The following is a 17,239-nucleotide window of genomic DNA, read 5'->3' on the forward strand; positions in this document are numbered from 1 at the left end:
GCACTCTGCCCCATCAGTTTCCAGCACTCTGCCCCATCAGTGTCCAGCACTCTGCCCCATCAGTGTCCAGCACTCTGCCCCATCAGTGTCCAGCACTCTGCCCCATCAGTGTCCAGCACTCTGCCCCATCAGTGTCCAGCACTCTGCCCCATCTGTGTCCAGCACTCTGCCCCATCTGTGTCCAATCCTGCCCCATCTCTGTCCAGCACTCTGCCCCATCTGTGTCCAATCCTGCCCCATCTGTGTCCAGCACTCTGCCCCATCTGTGTCCAATCCTGCCCCATCTCTGTCCAGCACTCTGCCCCATCTCTGTCCAGCATTCTGCCCCATCTCTGTCCAGCACTCTGCCCCATCTCTGTCCAGCACTCTGCCCCATCTCTGTCCAGCACTCTGCCCCATCTCTATCCAGCACTCTGCCCCATCTCTGTCCAATCCTGCCCCATCTCTGTCCAGCACTCTGCCCCATCTGTGTCCAATCCTGCCCCATCTCTGTCCAGCACTCTGCCCCATCTCTGTCCAGCACTCTGCCCCATCTCTGTCCAGCACTCTGCCCCATCTCTGTCCAGCACTCTGCCCCATCTCTGTCCAGCACTCTGCCCCATCTCTATCCAGCACTCTGCCCCATCTGTGTCCAATCCTGCCCCATCTCTGTCCAGCACTCTGCCCCATCTGTGTCCAATCCTGCCCCATCTGTGTCCAGCACTCTTCCCCATCAGTGTCCAGCACTCTGCCCCATCAGTGTCCAGCACTCTGCCCCATCAGTTTCCAGCACTCTGCCCCATCAGTGTCCAGCACTCTGCCCCATCAGTGTCCAGCACTCTGCCCCATCAGTGTCCAGCACTCTGCCCCATCAGTTTCCAGCACTCTGCCCCATCAGTGTCCAGCACTCTGCCCCATCAGTGTCCAGCACTCTGCCCCATCAGTGTCCAGCACTCTGCCCCATCAGTGTCCAGCACTCTGCCCCATATGTGTCCAGCACTCTGCCCCATCTGTGTCCAATCCTGCCCCATCTGTGTCCAGCACTCTGCCCCATCTGTGTCCAATCCTGCCCCATCTGTGTCCAGCACTCTGCCCCATCTCTGTCCAATCCTGCCCCATCTCTGTCCAGCACTCTGCCCCATATCTGTCCAGCATTCTGCCCCATCTCTGTTCAGCACTCTGCCACATCTCTGTCCAGCACTCTGCCCCATCTCTGTTCAGCACTCTGCCCCATCTCTGTCCAGCACTCTGCCTCATCTCTGTCCAGCACTCTGCCCCATCTCTATCCAGCACTCTGCCCCATCTCTGTCCAATCCTGCCCCATCTCTGTCCAGCACTCTGCCCCATCTGTGTCCAATCCTGCCCCATCTGTGTCCAGCACTCTGCCCCATCTGTGTCCAATCCTGCCCCATCTGTGTCCAGCACTCTGCCCCATCAGTGTCCAGCACTCTGCCCCATCAGTGTCCAGCACTCTGCCCCATCAGTTTCCAGCACTCTGCCCCATCAGTGTCCAGCACTCTGCCCCATCAGTGTCCAGCACTCTGCCCCATCAGTGTCCAGCACTCTGCCCCATCAGTGTCCAGCACTCTGCCCCATCAGTTTCCAGCACTCTGCCCCATCAGTGTCCAGCACTCTGCCCCATCAGTGTCCAGCACTCTGCCCCATCAGTGTCCAGCACTCTGCCCCATCAGTGTCCAGCACTCTGCCCCATCAGTGTCCAGCACTCTGCCCCATCTGTGTCCAATCCTGCCCCATCTGTGTCCAGCACTCTGCCCCATCTGTGTCCAATCCTGCCCCATCTGTGTCCAGCACTCTGCCCCATCTGTGTCCAATCCTGCCCCATCTCTATCCAGCACTCTGCCCCATCTCTGTCCAGCATTCTGCCCCATCTCTGTCCAGCACTCTGCCCCATCTCTGTCCAGCACTCTGCCCCATCTCTGTCCAGCACTCTGCCCTATCTCTATCCAGCACTCTGCCCCATCTCTGTCCAATCCTGCCCCATCTCTGTCCAGCACTCTGCCCCATCTGTGTCCAATCCTGCCCCATCTCTGTCCAGCACTCTGCCCCATCTCTGTCCAGCACTCTGCCCCATCTCTGTCCAGCACTCTGCCCCATCTCTGTCCAGCACTCTGCCCCATCTCTGTCCAGCACTCTGCCCCATCTCTATCCAGCACTCTGCCCCATCTCTGTCCAATCCTGCCCCATCTCTGTCCAGCACTCTGCCCCATCTGTGTCCAATCCTGCCCCATCTGTGTCCAGCACTCTGCCCCATCTGTGTCCAATCCTGCCCCATCTGTGTCCAGCACTCTGCCCCATCAGTGTCCAGCACACTGCCTCATCAGTGTCCAGAACTCTGCCCCATCAGTTTCCAGCACTCTGCCCCATCAGTGTCCAGCACTCTGCCCCATCAGTGTCCAGCACTCTGCCCCATCAGTGTCCAGCACTCTGCCCCATCAGTTTCCAGCACTCTGCCCCATCAGTGTCCAGCACTCTGCCCCATCAGTGTCCAGCACTCTGCCCCATCAGTGTCCAGCACTCTGCCCCCCTGTGTCCAGCTTTACTGCCCTGCCCCCCCCCCCTCAATAAAAAAAAAAAAGTTCTGCTTACCTGCAGCGCTCCTGCTCTCTCCACGCAGCTGCAGCTTGCACTCGCCGGCAACTGAAAATGACGTCAGACACCGGCGACCTGCACTCTGCGGCTGGCGGCTGGCGGCTGGCGCCCGCACGTCAATAGCGTTAAACAGCTGTAGCGCCGGCCGCCGCTAAGGGCCCAGTTCAGCCTGCGGCTGCCGATAGGGGCCCGGTGAGCAGGTGCCGATGCGGGCCCCCTCTGCTCACCGGGCCCCATACGCCAGTCACGGCTGTAATGCCCTGATGGCGGCCCTACACACACACACACTACAGATCACACACACACACACACTACAGATCACACACACACACTACTGATCACACACACACACTACAGATCATCACTACAAGTCACACACACACACACACGATACCAGCTCATACACACATCTCACACTCTCCTCTCTGGTACAGGGGAGGCTGATGTAAACGTGCAGCTCCTCAGCTTCTCCTGCTTACACAGCTCCGTCCGGTCCGCACCTCCCCCCTGCTCTCGCCTTCTGTCCCGGGGCTGCAGAGCAGGAGAAACTCTCTCACCGTGCTGACCGGAGCTGGCCTGCTTTCTTTTTCTCACATGTCCTGGCTGCCCCCTCCCCCTAGATACACCTCTGACTGTTGCCGCCGTGAGGGAGAAATCTCCTGCAACATGGTGTCGGGTGCGTCGGACCTTCTGGGCCCCTGAACCGCCAGGCCCGTTCGCAGCGGCGACCGCTGCGACTGTGGTGATTAAGCCCTTGTCTGGGGCTCTCTAAACGTGACATTGCATCTAATCTCAATTCCAGCCAATTCTGCATTGAAAAAGTCAAACAGCGCTCCTTCAATTCCAAGCACTGCGGTGTGCCCAAACAGTGGTTTACCCCCACTTATGGGGTATCGGCGTATTCAGGAGAAATTGCACAACAAAATTTATGGTTACATTTCTGTTTTTACACTTGTGAAAATAAAAAAAATGGTTCTGAATTAAAATGTTTGCAAAAAAAAGTTCAATGTTCATTTTTTCCTTCCACATTGTTTCAGTTCCTGTGAAGCACGTAAAGGGTTAATAAACTTCTTGAATGTGGTTTTGGGCACCTTGAGGGGTTCAGTTTTTAGAATGGTGTCACACTTGGTTATGTTCTATCATATAGACCCCTCAAAATGACTTCAAATGTGATGTGGTCCCTAAAAAAAAATGGTGTTGTAAAAATGAGGAATTGCTGGTCAAATTTTAACCCTTATAACTCCCTAACAAAAAAAAAATTGTTTCCAAAATTGTGCTGATGTAAAGTAGACATGTGGGAAATGTTATTTATTAACTATTTTTCGTGACATATCTCTCTGATTTAAGGGCATAAAAATACAAAGTTTGAAAATTGCTAAATTTTAAATTTTTTTGCCATATTCCCATTATTTTCATAAATAATTGCAAGTAATATCGAAGAAATGTTACCACTAACATGAAGTACAATATGTCCCGAAAAAATATTCTCAGAATCAGCGGGATCTGTTAAAGCGTGCCAGAGTTATAATCTCATAAATTGACAGTGGTCAGAATTGTAAAAATTGGCTCGGTCATTAAGTACCAAATTGGCTCTGTCACTAAGGGGTTAACACCCCTAGCTGGCCATGTGGTGTGTGACACATAAGCAGACCCATCTTATGTGTCACCATACCTTCATGTAGGAAGGAGGGACTGTTAAAGTCACAGAGCCTATTTTTACTGATGCATCAGGCGGCATTAATCTTCTTAAAGGGCCATTATGAAGCAGTGGGTCTCCTAAGCTGTTGTAGCCTATGCTGTGAGTGGATGGTCTGCCAAGAATTATGATGCACCACAATACCCCTGTCATAAGATGTCCAGGGGGGACTCCTGAAAAAGTGTTGCATTGAATTCAAGGCCTACTCTGCTACCAATTCATATGCATCCCAATAAGCCTTTGAACCCACATACTGTATGGGCCCATGAAAATCCACTTCACAATATGCATTTTGTACTCCCATACTCCTTGGTATTACACATTGGCGGCAAGGCCTGCCCTGCTGCATAGTCAGTCATATGCACCCCATTAGGCCTTGGAACCCACATAGTGGATGGGCCCAGGAAAATCCTCTTCACAATATGCATTTTGTGCTCCATACTCCTTTGTTTTGTACATTGGCGGCAAGGCCAGCCCTGCTGCATAGTCAGTCATATGCACCCGATTAGGCCTTGGAACCAACATACTGGCTGGGCCCAGGAAAATCCACTTCACAATATGCATTTTGTGCTCCATACTCCTTTGTTTTATACATTGGCGGCAAGGCCAGTACTGCTGCATAGTCATATGCACCCCATTAGGCCTTGGAACCCACATACTGGATGGGCCCAGGAAAATCCACTTCACAATATGCATTTTTCACTCCCGTACTACTTGTTTTTACACATTGGCGGCAAGGCCAGCCCTGTTGCATAGTCAGTCATATGCACCCCATTAGGTCTTGGAACCAACATACTGGCTGGGCCCAGGAAAATCCAGTTCACAGTATGCACTTTGAGCTCCATACTCCTTTGTTTTATGCATTGGCGGCAAGGCCAGTCCTGCTGCATAGTCAGTCATATGCACCCCATTAGGCCTTGGATCCCATATACTGGCTGGGCTCAGGAAAATCCACTTCACAGTATGCATTTTGTGCTCCATACTCCTTTGTTTTATACATTGGCGGCAAGGCCAGCCCTGCTGCATAGTCATATGCACCCCATTAGACCTTGGAACCCACATAGTGGATGGGCCCAGGAAAATCCACTTCACAATATGCATTTTGTGCTCCATACTCCTTTGTTTTATACATTGGCGGCAAGGCCAGTACTGCTGCATAGTCATATGCACCCCATTAGGCCTTGGAACCCACATACTGGATGGGCCCAGGAAAATCCACTTCACAATATGCATTTTTCACTCCCGTACTACTTGTTTTTACACATTGGCGGCAAGGCCAGCCCTGTTGCATAGTCAGTCATATGCACCCCATTAGGTCTTGGAACCAACATACTGGCTGGGCCCAGGAAAATCCAGTTCACAGTATGCACTTTGAGCTCCATACTCCTTTGTTTTATGCATTGGCGGCAAGGCCAGTCCTGCTGCATAGTCAGTCATATGCACCCCATTAGGCCTTGGATCCCATATACTGGCTGGGCTCAGGAAAATCCACTTCACAGTATGCATTTTGTGCTCCATACTCCTTTGTTTTATACATTGGCGGCAAGGCCAGCCCTGCTGCATGGTCATATGCACCCCATTAGACCTTGGAACCCACATAGTGGATGGGCCCAGGAAAATCCACTTCACAATATGCATTTTGTGCTCCATACTCCTTTGTTTTATACATTGGCGGCAAGGCCAGCCCTGCTGCATAATCAGTCATATGCACCCCATTAGAGTGTTGGAACCCACATACTGGATGGGCCCAGGAAAATCCAGTTCACAATATGCATTTTGTACTCCCGTACTACTTGGTTTTACACATTGGCGGCAAGGCAAGCCCTGCTGCATAGTCAGTCATATGCACACCATTAGGCCTTGGAACCCACATACTGGATGTGTCCAGGAAAATCCACTTCACAATATGCATTTTGTACTCCCATACTAAATGGTTTTACAGATTGCCAGCAAGGCCTGCCCTGCTGCATAGTCAGTCATATGCACCCCAATAGGCATTGGAACCCACATACTGGATGGGCCCAGGAGCATTCACTCGTACTTTTTAATGATATGATGGTTCCCTCTTTGCACAATTTTTTATAGGAGAATTTTGCAATTTTATTTGACATGTTTTTAACACAAAGTTTCAGATACGGCTTTAAAAAAGGCAAATACTTGCAATACAAGGCAATTTTATTGCAAACTACAAAATTCAAGGAATAGTATGATTGAATAGTGTGAGTGCGTACACTTTTGTATGTGTTAACATACACAGGTTAAAATATGTACATATAAGGATTAAATAAATATAGTGATTGCGTATATATGAAGATTAACTACATACTGTACAGTATAGTTAGATCATCACCAAGAGGCTTTTAAACATCATTTGTCTGGAATATCAGAGAAGCAACACCAAGACAAAGAACGCCTGGGAGATTACCTACACTGCATGGGTGTCCCCAATTATGCAGGTATCAGCACACTGTACATATACAGGTACCCGAGTTTTGGCATCTATCTTAGTCATATTTCTCTTGTCTTACATAATGAATAACACTATGTAGTAACTCAAGTTTCACCCACACCTTCAAGTGGCCACTTTTCAAGGTTAAATGAAACTGAGATATCATGGAGTCATCAGACGAGGGGCCAATAAAACCCTAGAAAATAAAAGCCACAAGGATTTAGATCAAACCACCACCAGCATAGTTTCAGTAAACCTTAATGTTTTACAATGACAAACAGCAAACATATCGAGGCTTAGAACTGTTTGTGAAGTGAATAAACAAACATTTATCAAGATTGTGTCACTATGAGCATTGTCTGTCACATCTCTAAATATTTTTCAAGAAATGCAGCTATGTGATTGTCTGAATGCATTCGGTATACTGTATTTCAATCTTGTTTACAAATCGCCATTTGTATTTTCTCCATTTGTACATTTGAGGCAGACAAAGTTAAGGCTCGCAAGGAGAGAAACAAATATAGTGCACAAAGCTATATTTTTAATTAACTACTGAGTCAAAGTAACAGCATTGCTTTATCAAATTTATATGAAGTGTTTTGTGTCCCATGTTAGAAACCAGGCAACACAAAAAGGAGCTTTTCAACTTTTAACACAAATGTTATGAAGTGTTTTCCAACAAGGATGTGGTTTCACCAATGGGGGTACCTTTTATAAAAATAGACTAGTGCCATCACAGCCCCGCGTGACCAAACTTCACCGGCCTATAACAGTACAAAGCACCTTCACCCTGGTGATCTAGTGGCAGTTAAACAAGAGACATTGCAGGAGACAGAGTTAAGAAGAAGGCCCAATGGAATGCCATTCCCAATTTCCCAATATTGGGTCCTTTTGGACTGATTAAAATAGTGCCATCACAACCCCCTAGACCTAAATGCCCTGTACAGACCACGTTTACTCTGGTCATCTAGTGGCAGTTAAAGGACACATTGCAGGAGACAGACTTAAGAAGTAGGCCCAATGTAATGTAATGCCCAATTCCTCAATGTGGGGTCCTGTTTTTACAAAATGAAATAGTGCCTTCTAAGCCCCCGTGCCCAAAAATCACCGGCCTATGACAGTACTGAGCACGTGCACCCAGGTCATCTAGTGGCAGTTAAAGGACACATTGCAGGAGACAGACTTAAAAAGTAGGCCCAATGTAATGTAATGCCCAATTCCCCAATGTGGGGTACTGTTTTTACAAAATGAAATAGTGCCTTCACAGCTCCCATGCCCAAAAATCACTGGCCTATAACAGTACTGAGCACATGCACCCTGGTCATGTCGTCGGAGATAAGGAAGAGACATTGCAGGAGACAGAGTTAAGAATTTGGGCCAATGTAGTGGTGTGGGTCTCTGAGACTTTTAATGCAGTGCATGATCTGCCAAGCAATTCCCCAATGGCAGTTTTTTAGTGCAATCACATGCCCCTAGCCCAAACTTCAATGACCTATAACAGTACTGAGCACGTTCACCCTGGTGATCTAGTGGCAGGCACAGGACAGATTGCAGGAGACAGAGTTAAGAAGTCGGCCGAATGTAATGTCATGCCCAATTCCCCAATGTAAAATCCTTTTTTTTTAAAGAAAAGAGTGCCATTACAGGCCCCTTGGCCAACATGCACTGTACAGAGCACGTTCACCCTGGTGATCTAGTGGCAGGTACAGGACAGATTGCAGGAGACAGAGTTAAGAAGTAGGCCCAATGTAATGTAATGTCCAATTCCTCAATATGTGGTCCTGTTTTTACAAAATGAAATAGTGCCATCTAAGCCCCCGTGCCCAAAAATCACCGGCCTATGACAGTACTGAGCACGTGCACCCAGGTCATCTAGTGGCAGTTAAAGGACACAATGCAGGAGACAGACTTAAGAAGTAGGCCCAATGTAATGTAATGCCCAATTTTCATCTTTAGGGATATTTAGTTCTCCGGCTGTGTTGAGGTGTCTAGGTCTGGTAAGGCACACCCCACGGCTACTTCTAGTTGCGGTGATAGGATCAGGGTTTGCGGTCAGTATAGTTACCACTGCTCCAGTGAAGGTCATTTCATGCTGCTCCAAGGCCACCTGATCATAACAGTACAACTGGCCAGCAATGAGTTAATTGCATCTCAGAAGAAGGGAGGAAAGATCTTGAGCCATTTTTTTTCTTCAGTCTGTTTTGTCTTATCCTCCCTCTTTATCTCTGGGTGGCTGAAGAGCCTTGTGCTAGCATGAGTGTTCAGGAATTAGTTTCTCATGTAGACCAGCTTGCTGCTAGAGTACAGGGTATTTCTGATTGCATTGTTCAGACTCCTGCATTAGAACCTAAGATTCCCACTCCTGATTTATTTTTTGGTGACAGATCCAAATTTTTGAGTTTCAAAAATAACTGTAAACTGCTTTTTGCATTGAGACCCCGGTCCTCTGGTGATCCCAGTCAGCAGGTTAAAATCATCATATCCCTGCTGCGTGGTGACCCACAGGATTGGGCATTTTCTCTGGAATCTGGCAATCCTGCTTTGCTTAATGTTGATTCTTTCTTTCAAGCATTGGGGTTATTGTATGATGAGCCTAATTCTGTGGATCAAGCTGAGAAAACCTTGTTGGCCCTATCTCAGGGGAAAGAGGCGGCTGAATTGTTTTGTCAGAAATTCAGAAAATGGTCTGTGCTGACTAAATGGAATGATGATGCTTTGGCGGCAATTTTCAGAAAGGGTCTTTCTGAATCCGTTAAGGATGTTATGGTGGGGTTTCCCACACCCTCCAATCTGAGTGATTCTATGTCTTTGGCCATTCAGATTGACCGGCGTTTGCGGGAACGCAGAACTGTGCGCGCTATGGCATTATCCTCAGAGCAAATTCCTGAGCCTATACAGTGTGATAGGATTCTGTCTAAAACGGAACGACAAAGTTTCAGACGTCTCAACAGGTTGTGTTTTTATTGTGGCGACGCTTCTCATGTCATTTTTGTCTGCCCTAAGCGGACAAAAAGGATCGCCAGTTCATTTACCATCAGTACTGTACAACCTAAATTCCTGTTATCTGTGTCCTTGATCTGCTCATTGTCGTCATTTTCTGTCATGGCGTTTGTGGATTCAGGCGCCGCCTTGAATTTGATGGACTTTGACTTTGCTAGGCGTTGTGGTTTTCCCTTGCAGCCTTTGCAGAATCCTATTCCTTTAAGGGGAATTGATGCTACACCCTCGGCTAAAGATAAGCCTCAGTTTTGGATACAGGTGACCATGCGCATGGCGCCAGCCCACCAGGAAGATTGTCGATTTCTGGTATTGCATAATTTGCATGATGCTGTCGTGCTGGCTTTCCCGTGGTTGCAGGTCCATAATCCTGTTTTGGATTGGAAGTCCATGTCTGTAACTAGTTGGGGTTCTCAGGGGGTTCATAATGATGTTCCTCTGATGTCAATCGCCCATTCTCCGTCTTCTGAAATTCCGGAGTTTTTGTCTGATTTTCAGGATGTATTCGATGAGCCTAAGTCCAGTTTCCTTCCACCGCACAGGGACTGCGATTGTGCTTTTGATTTGATTCCAGGCTGTAAGTTTCCTAAGGGTCGACTTTTCAACCTTTCTGTACCTGAACATACCGCCATGCGGAGTTATATTAAGGAGTCTTTGGAGAAGGGGCATATTCGTCCATCTTCTTCACCGTTGGGAGCAGGGTTCTTTTTTGTTGCTAAAAAAGATGGTTCTTTGAGACCCTGTATTATCGCCTCTTAAATAAGATCACGGTCAAGTTTCAATACCCCTTGCCTTTGCTTTCTGATTTGTTTGCTAGGATTAAGGGAGCTAGTTGGTTTACTAAGATTGACCTTCGGGGGGCTTATAATCTTGTTCGTATAAAGCAGGGTGATGAATGGAAAACTGCGTTTAACACGCCCAAAGGCCATTTTGAATACCTTGTGATGCCATTCGGACTCTCTAATGCTCCATCTGTTTTTCAGTCCTTCATGCATGATATCTTCTGGAGTTATCTTGATAAATTCTTGATCATTTATTTGGACGATATTTTGATTTTTTCCGATGATTGGGAGTCTCATGTGCAGCAGGTCAGGATGGTATTTCAGATCCTTCGTGACAATGCCTTGTTTGTGAAAGGGTCTAAGTGTCTTTTTGGGGTGCAGAAGGTTTCCTTTTTGGGCTTTATTTTTTCTCCCTCATCTATTGAGATGGATCCGGTTAAGGTTCAGACTATTCATGATTGGATTCAGCCCACATCCGTGAAGAGCCTTCAGAAATTTTTAGGTTTCGCTAATTTTTATCGCCGTTTCATTGCTAATTTTTCCAGCGTGGTTAAACCCTTGACTGATTTGACTAAGAAGGGCGCTGATGTGGCGAATTGGCACTCTGCGGCTGTCTCTGCCTTTCAAGAACTTAAACGTCGTTTTTCTTCTGCTCCAGTGTTGCGCCAGCCGGATGTTTCCCTTCCGTTTCAGGTTGAGGTTGACGCTTCTGAGATTGGGGCAGGGACCGTTTTGTCTCAGTGGGATCCTGTTGGTTCCTTGATGAAACCGTGTGCCTTCTTTTCCCATAAATTTTCGCCTGCGGAACGCAATTATGATGTCGGAAATCGGGAGTTGTTGGCTATGAAGTGGGCGTTTGAGGAGTGGCGACATTGGCTTGAGGGAGCTAAGCACCGTATTGTGGTCTTGACCGACCATAAGAATTTGATTTACCTCGAGTCTGCCAAACGGTTGAATCCTAGACAGGCTCGATGGTCCTTGTTTTTTTCTCGTTTTGATTTTGTGGTCTCGTACCTTCCTGGTTCTAAAAATGTTAAGGCTGATGCCCTCTCTAGGAGTTTTTTGCCTGATTCTCCTGAGGTTTTGGAACCAGTCAGTATTTTGAAGGAAGGGGTGGTCCTTTCTGCCATTTCTCCTGATTTACGACGGGTTCTTCAGAAATTTCAGGCTGACAAACCTGACCGTTGTCCTGTGGGGAAACTGTTTGTTCCTGACAGATGGACTAGTAGAGTGATTTCTGAGGTTCATTGTTCTGTGTTGGCTGGTCATCCTGGTATTTTTGGTACCAGAGACTTGTTTGGTAGGTCCTTTTGGTGGCCTTCTTTGTCGCGTGATGTGTGGTCTTTTGTGCAGTCCTGTGGGACTTGTGCATGGGCCAAGCCTTGTTGCTCCCATGCTAGTGGGTTGCTTTTGCCATTGCTGGTCCCCGAGAGTCCCTGGACACATATTTCTATGGATTTTATTTCCGATCTTCCTATTTCCCAAAAGATGTCGGTTATCTGGGTTGTCTGTGACTGATTTTCTAAGATGGTTCATTTGGTGCCTTTGCCTAAATTGCCTTCTTCTTCTGATTTGGTTCCGTTGTTTTTTCAGCATGTGGTACGTTTGCATGGTATTCCGGAGAATATTGTGTCCGACAGAGGTTCCCAGTTTGTTTCTTAGGTTTTGGCAGGCCTTTTGTGCTAAGCTGGGCATTGATTTGTATTTTTCTTCTGCATTTCCTCCTCAGACAAATAGCCAGACTGAGCGAACTAATCAGACCTTGGAGACCTATTTGAGATGCTTTGTGTCTGCTGATCAGGATGACTGGGTGGCTTTTTTGCCATTGGCCGAGTTTGCCCTTAATAATCGGGCTAGTTCAGCTACTTTGGTTTCGCCTTTTTTTTGTAATTTTGGTTTTCATCCTCGTTTTTTCTTCTGGGCAGGTTGAGCCTTCTGACCTTCCTGGTGTGGATTCTGTGGTCGACAGGTTGCAGCAGATTTGGGCTCATGTGGTGGACAATTTGGTGCTGTCTCAGGAGGAGGCTCATTTGTTGCTAACCGTCGTTGGTGTGTTGGTTCCTGGCTTCGGGTTGGGGATCTGGATTGGTAATCTTCCCGTCATGTTCCTATGAAGGTTTCTTCCCCTAAGTTTAAGCCTCGATTTATTGGTCCTTATAGGATTTCTGAGATTATTAATCCGGTGTCCTTTCGCCTGGCACTTCCGGCCTCTTTTGCTATTCATAATGTCTTCCATAGATCTTTGTTGCGGAAATATGTGGAGCCCGTTGTTCCCTCTGTTGATCCTCTGGCCCCTGTGTTGGTCGATGGGGAGTTGGAATATGTTGTTGAGAAGATTTTGGATTCTCGTTTTTTGAGGCGGAAGCTTCAGTACCTTGTCAAATGGAAGGGTTATGGCCAGGAGGATAATTCTTGGGTTTCTTCCTCTGATGTCCATGCCGCTGATTTGGTAGTACCTTTCATCGGGCTCATCCTGATCGTCCTAGGGGCTCTGGTGAGGGTTCGGTGACCCCTCCTCAAGGGGGGGGTACTGTTGTGAATTCTGCTTTTGGGCTCCCTCCGGTGGTTGTAGAGGGTAATGCAGTTGTGCCTGGACTGCAGGATTGGACAGTTGTATCTGCTAATTGCAAAACTGACTGGGGTATATAGCTTTGCAGGACTCTTTTGTCCCTGCCAGTTGTCCATTGTTCCTTTGGAAGTGTTGGTCCTGCCTGGCCTCTCCTGCTTGCTGCCAATTCAGCAAAGTTAAGTGTTTGCTTCATTTTGTTTTAGACACACTTCTGTGTGTTTATTTTCTGTGCTATCTTGTTTCTATTTTGTTCCTGCTAGACTGTGCCTGATGTTTTTCTCAGTCTAGTTGGATTCGCTGGAGTCGCAGATATACTCTCCACATCTTTAGTTAGGTGGTGGAGTTTTTTGTATCTTTCTGCGGTGGATATTTTGTAGTGTTTTATGCTGACCGCATAGTATCCTGTACTTTCCTTTCTAGGTAGAAGTGGCCTCCTTTGCTTATCCCTGTTTTCAGTCTGCGTGTGTCTTTTCCTCTCCTACTCACAGTCATTATTTGTGGGGGTCTGTCTATCCTTTGGGGGTCTACTCTGAGGCAAGAGAGTTTTCCTATTTCCATCTTTAGGGATATTTAGTTCTCCGGCTGTGTCGAGGTGTCTAGGTCTGGTTAGGCACACCCCACGGCTACTTCTAGTTGCGGTGATAGGATCAGGGTTTGCAGTCAGTATAGTTACCACTGCTCCAGCGAAGGTCATTTCATGCTGCTCCAAGGCCGCCTGATCATAACATACTCCCTCACCATCTTCCCAAACATTGCACTTTTTGTGACAGCACCCCTTGCCTCTGTGCCACCACGATGGGAGGGTCTGAGAAAACTGTCCCAGAACTTGGCCATTGTTCCCCTGCCTGAGCTGGTTTGTACTTCTGTCTCTCTCGCTTGGAGTCCTTGGTTGTACAACAAACTCTGATGTCTGCTGCCAGCATTCTCACATGGGAATTTTCTAAGTAATTCTGCCACAAGGGCCCTGTGGTACTGCAACATTTTAGTACACCTCTCTGCCTCAGGCAGAAGAGATTGAAATTTCTCCTTGTAGCGTGGGTCTAGAAGTGTCACCGACCAGTAATGAGTGTCACCCAAAATTTTGATAATCCAAGGGTCACGTGAAATGCAGCACAACATAAAGTCAGCCATGCGTGCCAAATTGCTAACAGGCAAGACTTCCGTGTCCTCACCAACAGGACGACTGACCATGCTGTCCTCCTCCTCATCCCTGTCATCAGGCCATCCCCGCTGAACAGCAGCTAATACAGATGTGTTTGTAGTATCGTCTATAGTGCATGAAAGTAGCTCCTATTCTTCCTCCTCCTCCTCATTGCCTACCAATCCACGTTGAGAAGACATGAGGCTGGGCTGAATGTAATACCCCTGTATGTTTCCTTGCTCCATGTCCTCATGCTCTGCCTGCAATGCATCCTCTTTGATTGTGAGCATAGAGTTTTTCAGAATGCTGAGACGTGGGATGGTGATGCTAATTATGGCCTCATCGCCGCTCACCATCTTGGTCCAGTCCTCAAAGTTTTGGAGGATGTTACATATGTTTACTTTCCAAAAAATAGCGGGTATTACTGGCACTGAATGCTGGAAGATTCCCCTGTCTATAGCAATAAGATCTTCTACGTATCCGACACTCTGGGCTCACTGCTGAAAAGGGTGGTGCTCCACATAGGAAATCCACAATCCATATAGCATACAAAACGGAGAAAAGAAATGTGGCACTCACCCGATTTCTTCAGCTAGAAACGTGTCCTTTATTTAACACTTAAGTGAAAAATAACATTCTTCGGCTTTGACAGGAGTAAGTGAGGGAGCGGGGAGTGAAGAGACTGGACGATGGCCGTTTTGCGCACTAGCGCTTCCACGGGTCCATGTGAACCAAGGACCCGTCGAAGCACTAGTACACGAAACGGCCGCCGTCCAGTCTCTTCACTCTCCACTACCTCGCTTACTCCTGTCAAAGCCGAAGAATGTTATTTTTCACTTAAGTGTTAAATAAAGGACACGTTTCTAGCTGAAGAAATCGGGTGAGTGCCACATTTCTTTTCTCCATTTTGTATGTTACATATGTCTGACATCCATGTCCACTCCTGCGGTCTTATGTGTGAAGTCTGACCTGAAATTTGACAGCCTTGTTGATGTTGGTAGTCAACAACGGCCCTCTTCTGCTCACAAATCCTTTCCAACATATGCAGCGTAGAGTTCAAGCGCGTGGGGACATCACACAACAGTCGGTGAGCTGCAAGCTGAAACCGCTGCTGTAGCATGGCAAGGGCGGCTGAAGCTGTAGCTGACTTTCTAAAATGGGCAGACAGACTGCATCCTTTCACTGGCAGATCTGGCAGCTCCGGGTAGCTTTTCAGAAAACATTGAACCACGAGGTTAAGCACATGGGCCAAGCAAGGTACGTGTGTGAGCTAACCTTGCCTCAGAGCCGCCACCAGGTTAAGGCCATTGTCACACACGACCATGCCTGGCTGTAGGTTCAGTGGTGTCATCCAAACATTTGACTGCTCTTTCAGCGCAGTCCACAACTTTTCTGCATTGTGCGGTTTGTCACCTATGCACATTAGCTTCAGCACAGCCTGTTGCCGCTTGGCTGAGGCACTGCTGCAGTGCTTCCAGCTTCTGACTGATGTGTTGATTTCAGACATGGAGGATGAAGAGGAGGAGGAGGTGCAGGAGCAGTAGACTGTGGGGCCAACCCTGATTGAAGTAGGGCAAGCAATCCTCAGCGTGGGGAGGATGTGTTCCATCCCAAGGTCCGACTGGGTCCCGGCTTCCACTATGTTAACCCATTGTGCCGTCATTGAGATATACCGTCCCTGCTCACAAGCACTTGTCCACGTGTCCGTGGTTAGGTGAACTTTCCCGGTAACAGCATTGTTGAGGGCACAGCTAATGTTGTGGGACACTTGCTGGTGTAATGCCGCTACGGCATGCTGAGAGAAATAGTGGCGACTGGGGACCGAGTACCTTGGGACAGCTGCTTCCATCAGGTTGCGGAAGGCTTCCGTCTCAACAAGCCTAAAAGGCAGCATTTCTAGCACAAGCAGTAGAGAAATATGACAATTAAGGACTGTGGCCTGTGGGGCATTGGCTGAGTATTTCCGCTTGCGTTCCAAAGACTGGGTTATAGACAACTGAACGCTGTGTTGGGACAAGGACATGGACAAGCTGCTGATGGTGCTGCTTGACTGTGGGCCGCAACAGGTGCATGGCTAGAGGCATCTTCACATGCACGGTGCACTGGGGATTGGCTTCTATGCAAAACAGTGGAAGAAGCAGTGGTGTGACCTGCAGGCAGTGGTCCTGGAGCCTGGGGTTCAGCCCACAAAGTCGGGTGCTTTGCTTGCATGTGCCTGATCATGCTGGTGGTGGTCAGGCTGGTTGTTTTGCTGCCCCTGCTGATGTGAGCATGGCAGGTGCTGCAAATGGCCTGCTTGGGGTTATTGGCAGAATCTTTAAAAAATAGCCAGACTCGAGAAGATCTCACAGGTGGAATGGCAACTTCACTCATGTTGGTGTTACGGGGAACGGATGCACGCCTTCTATTTGTGGCCACCACACTGCTTCTTCCTGCCTCTAGGGGGATATGCCTCCTTCCCCATTTGTGCTGCTGTCCTCACTATGCATGTCCTCCTGCCAGGTTGGGTCAGTCACTATGTCATCCACCACCTCGTCTTCCACATCCGCACCCTGCTACTCCTCCTGATTTTCTGACAATTCTGTCTCATCATCGTCCACCTCTTGTGAAACTTTCCCACCATCACCTTCGTGTGACCGAGGCTGGTCAAAGCTTTGGGCAGCTCTACATGTGATCTCATCTTTCCCCACTTCAAGTTGACCGGCAGAGATTTCTGAATCTTGAAATGGAAAACTGAACAGCTCTTCAGAGTGTCCAAGTGTGGAATCAGTTGTCTCAGGGCACTCGGCATGGTGGGAGGAAGGAGGATCAGGGTGAGGAATATCCTGGCCACACTCACGGCTACTCAGACTTGACTGTGTGGAATACAAGGTGGTGGTGGTGGCTAAGTGACTGGAAGCATTATCCGCTATCCAACCAACAACCGTTTCACACTGCTCTGGCTTCAACAGTGGTGTGCTGTGGTCCCTTAAAAACTGGGACGGGCAGGTCGAGTGAGAAGATGTGAGTCTTTGCT

Source organism: Ranitomeya imitator, chromosome 3 (assembly GCF_032444005.1).
Source record: "Ranitomeya imitator isolate aRanImi1 chromosome 3, aRanImi1.pri, whole genome shotgun sequence".
Lineage (NCBI taxonomy): Eukaryota > Metazoa > Chordata > Amphibia > Anura > Dendrobatidae > Ranitomeya > Ranitomeya imitator.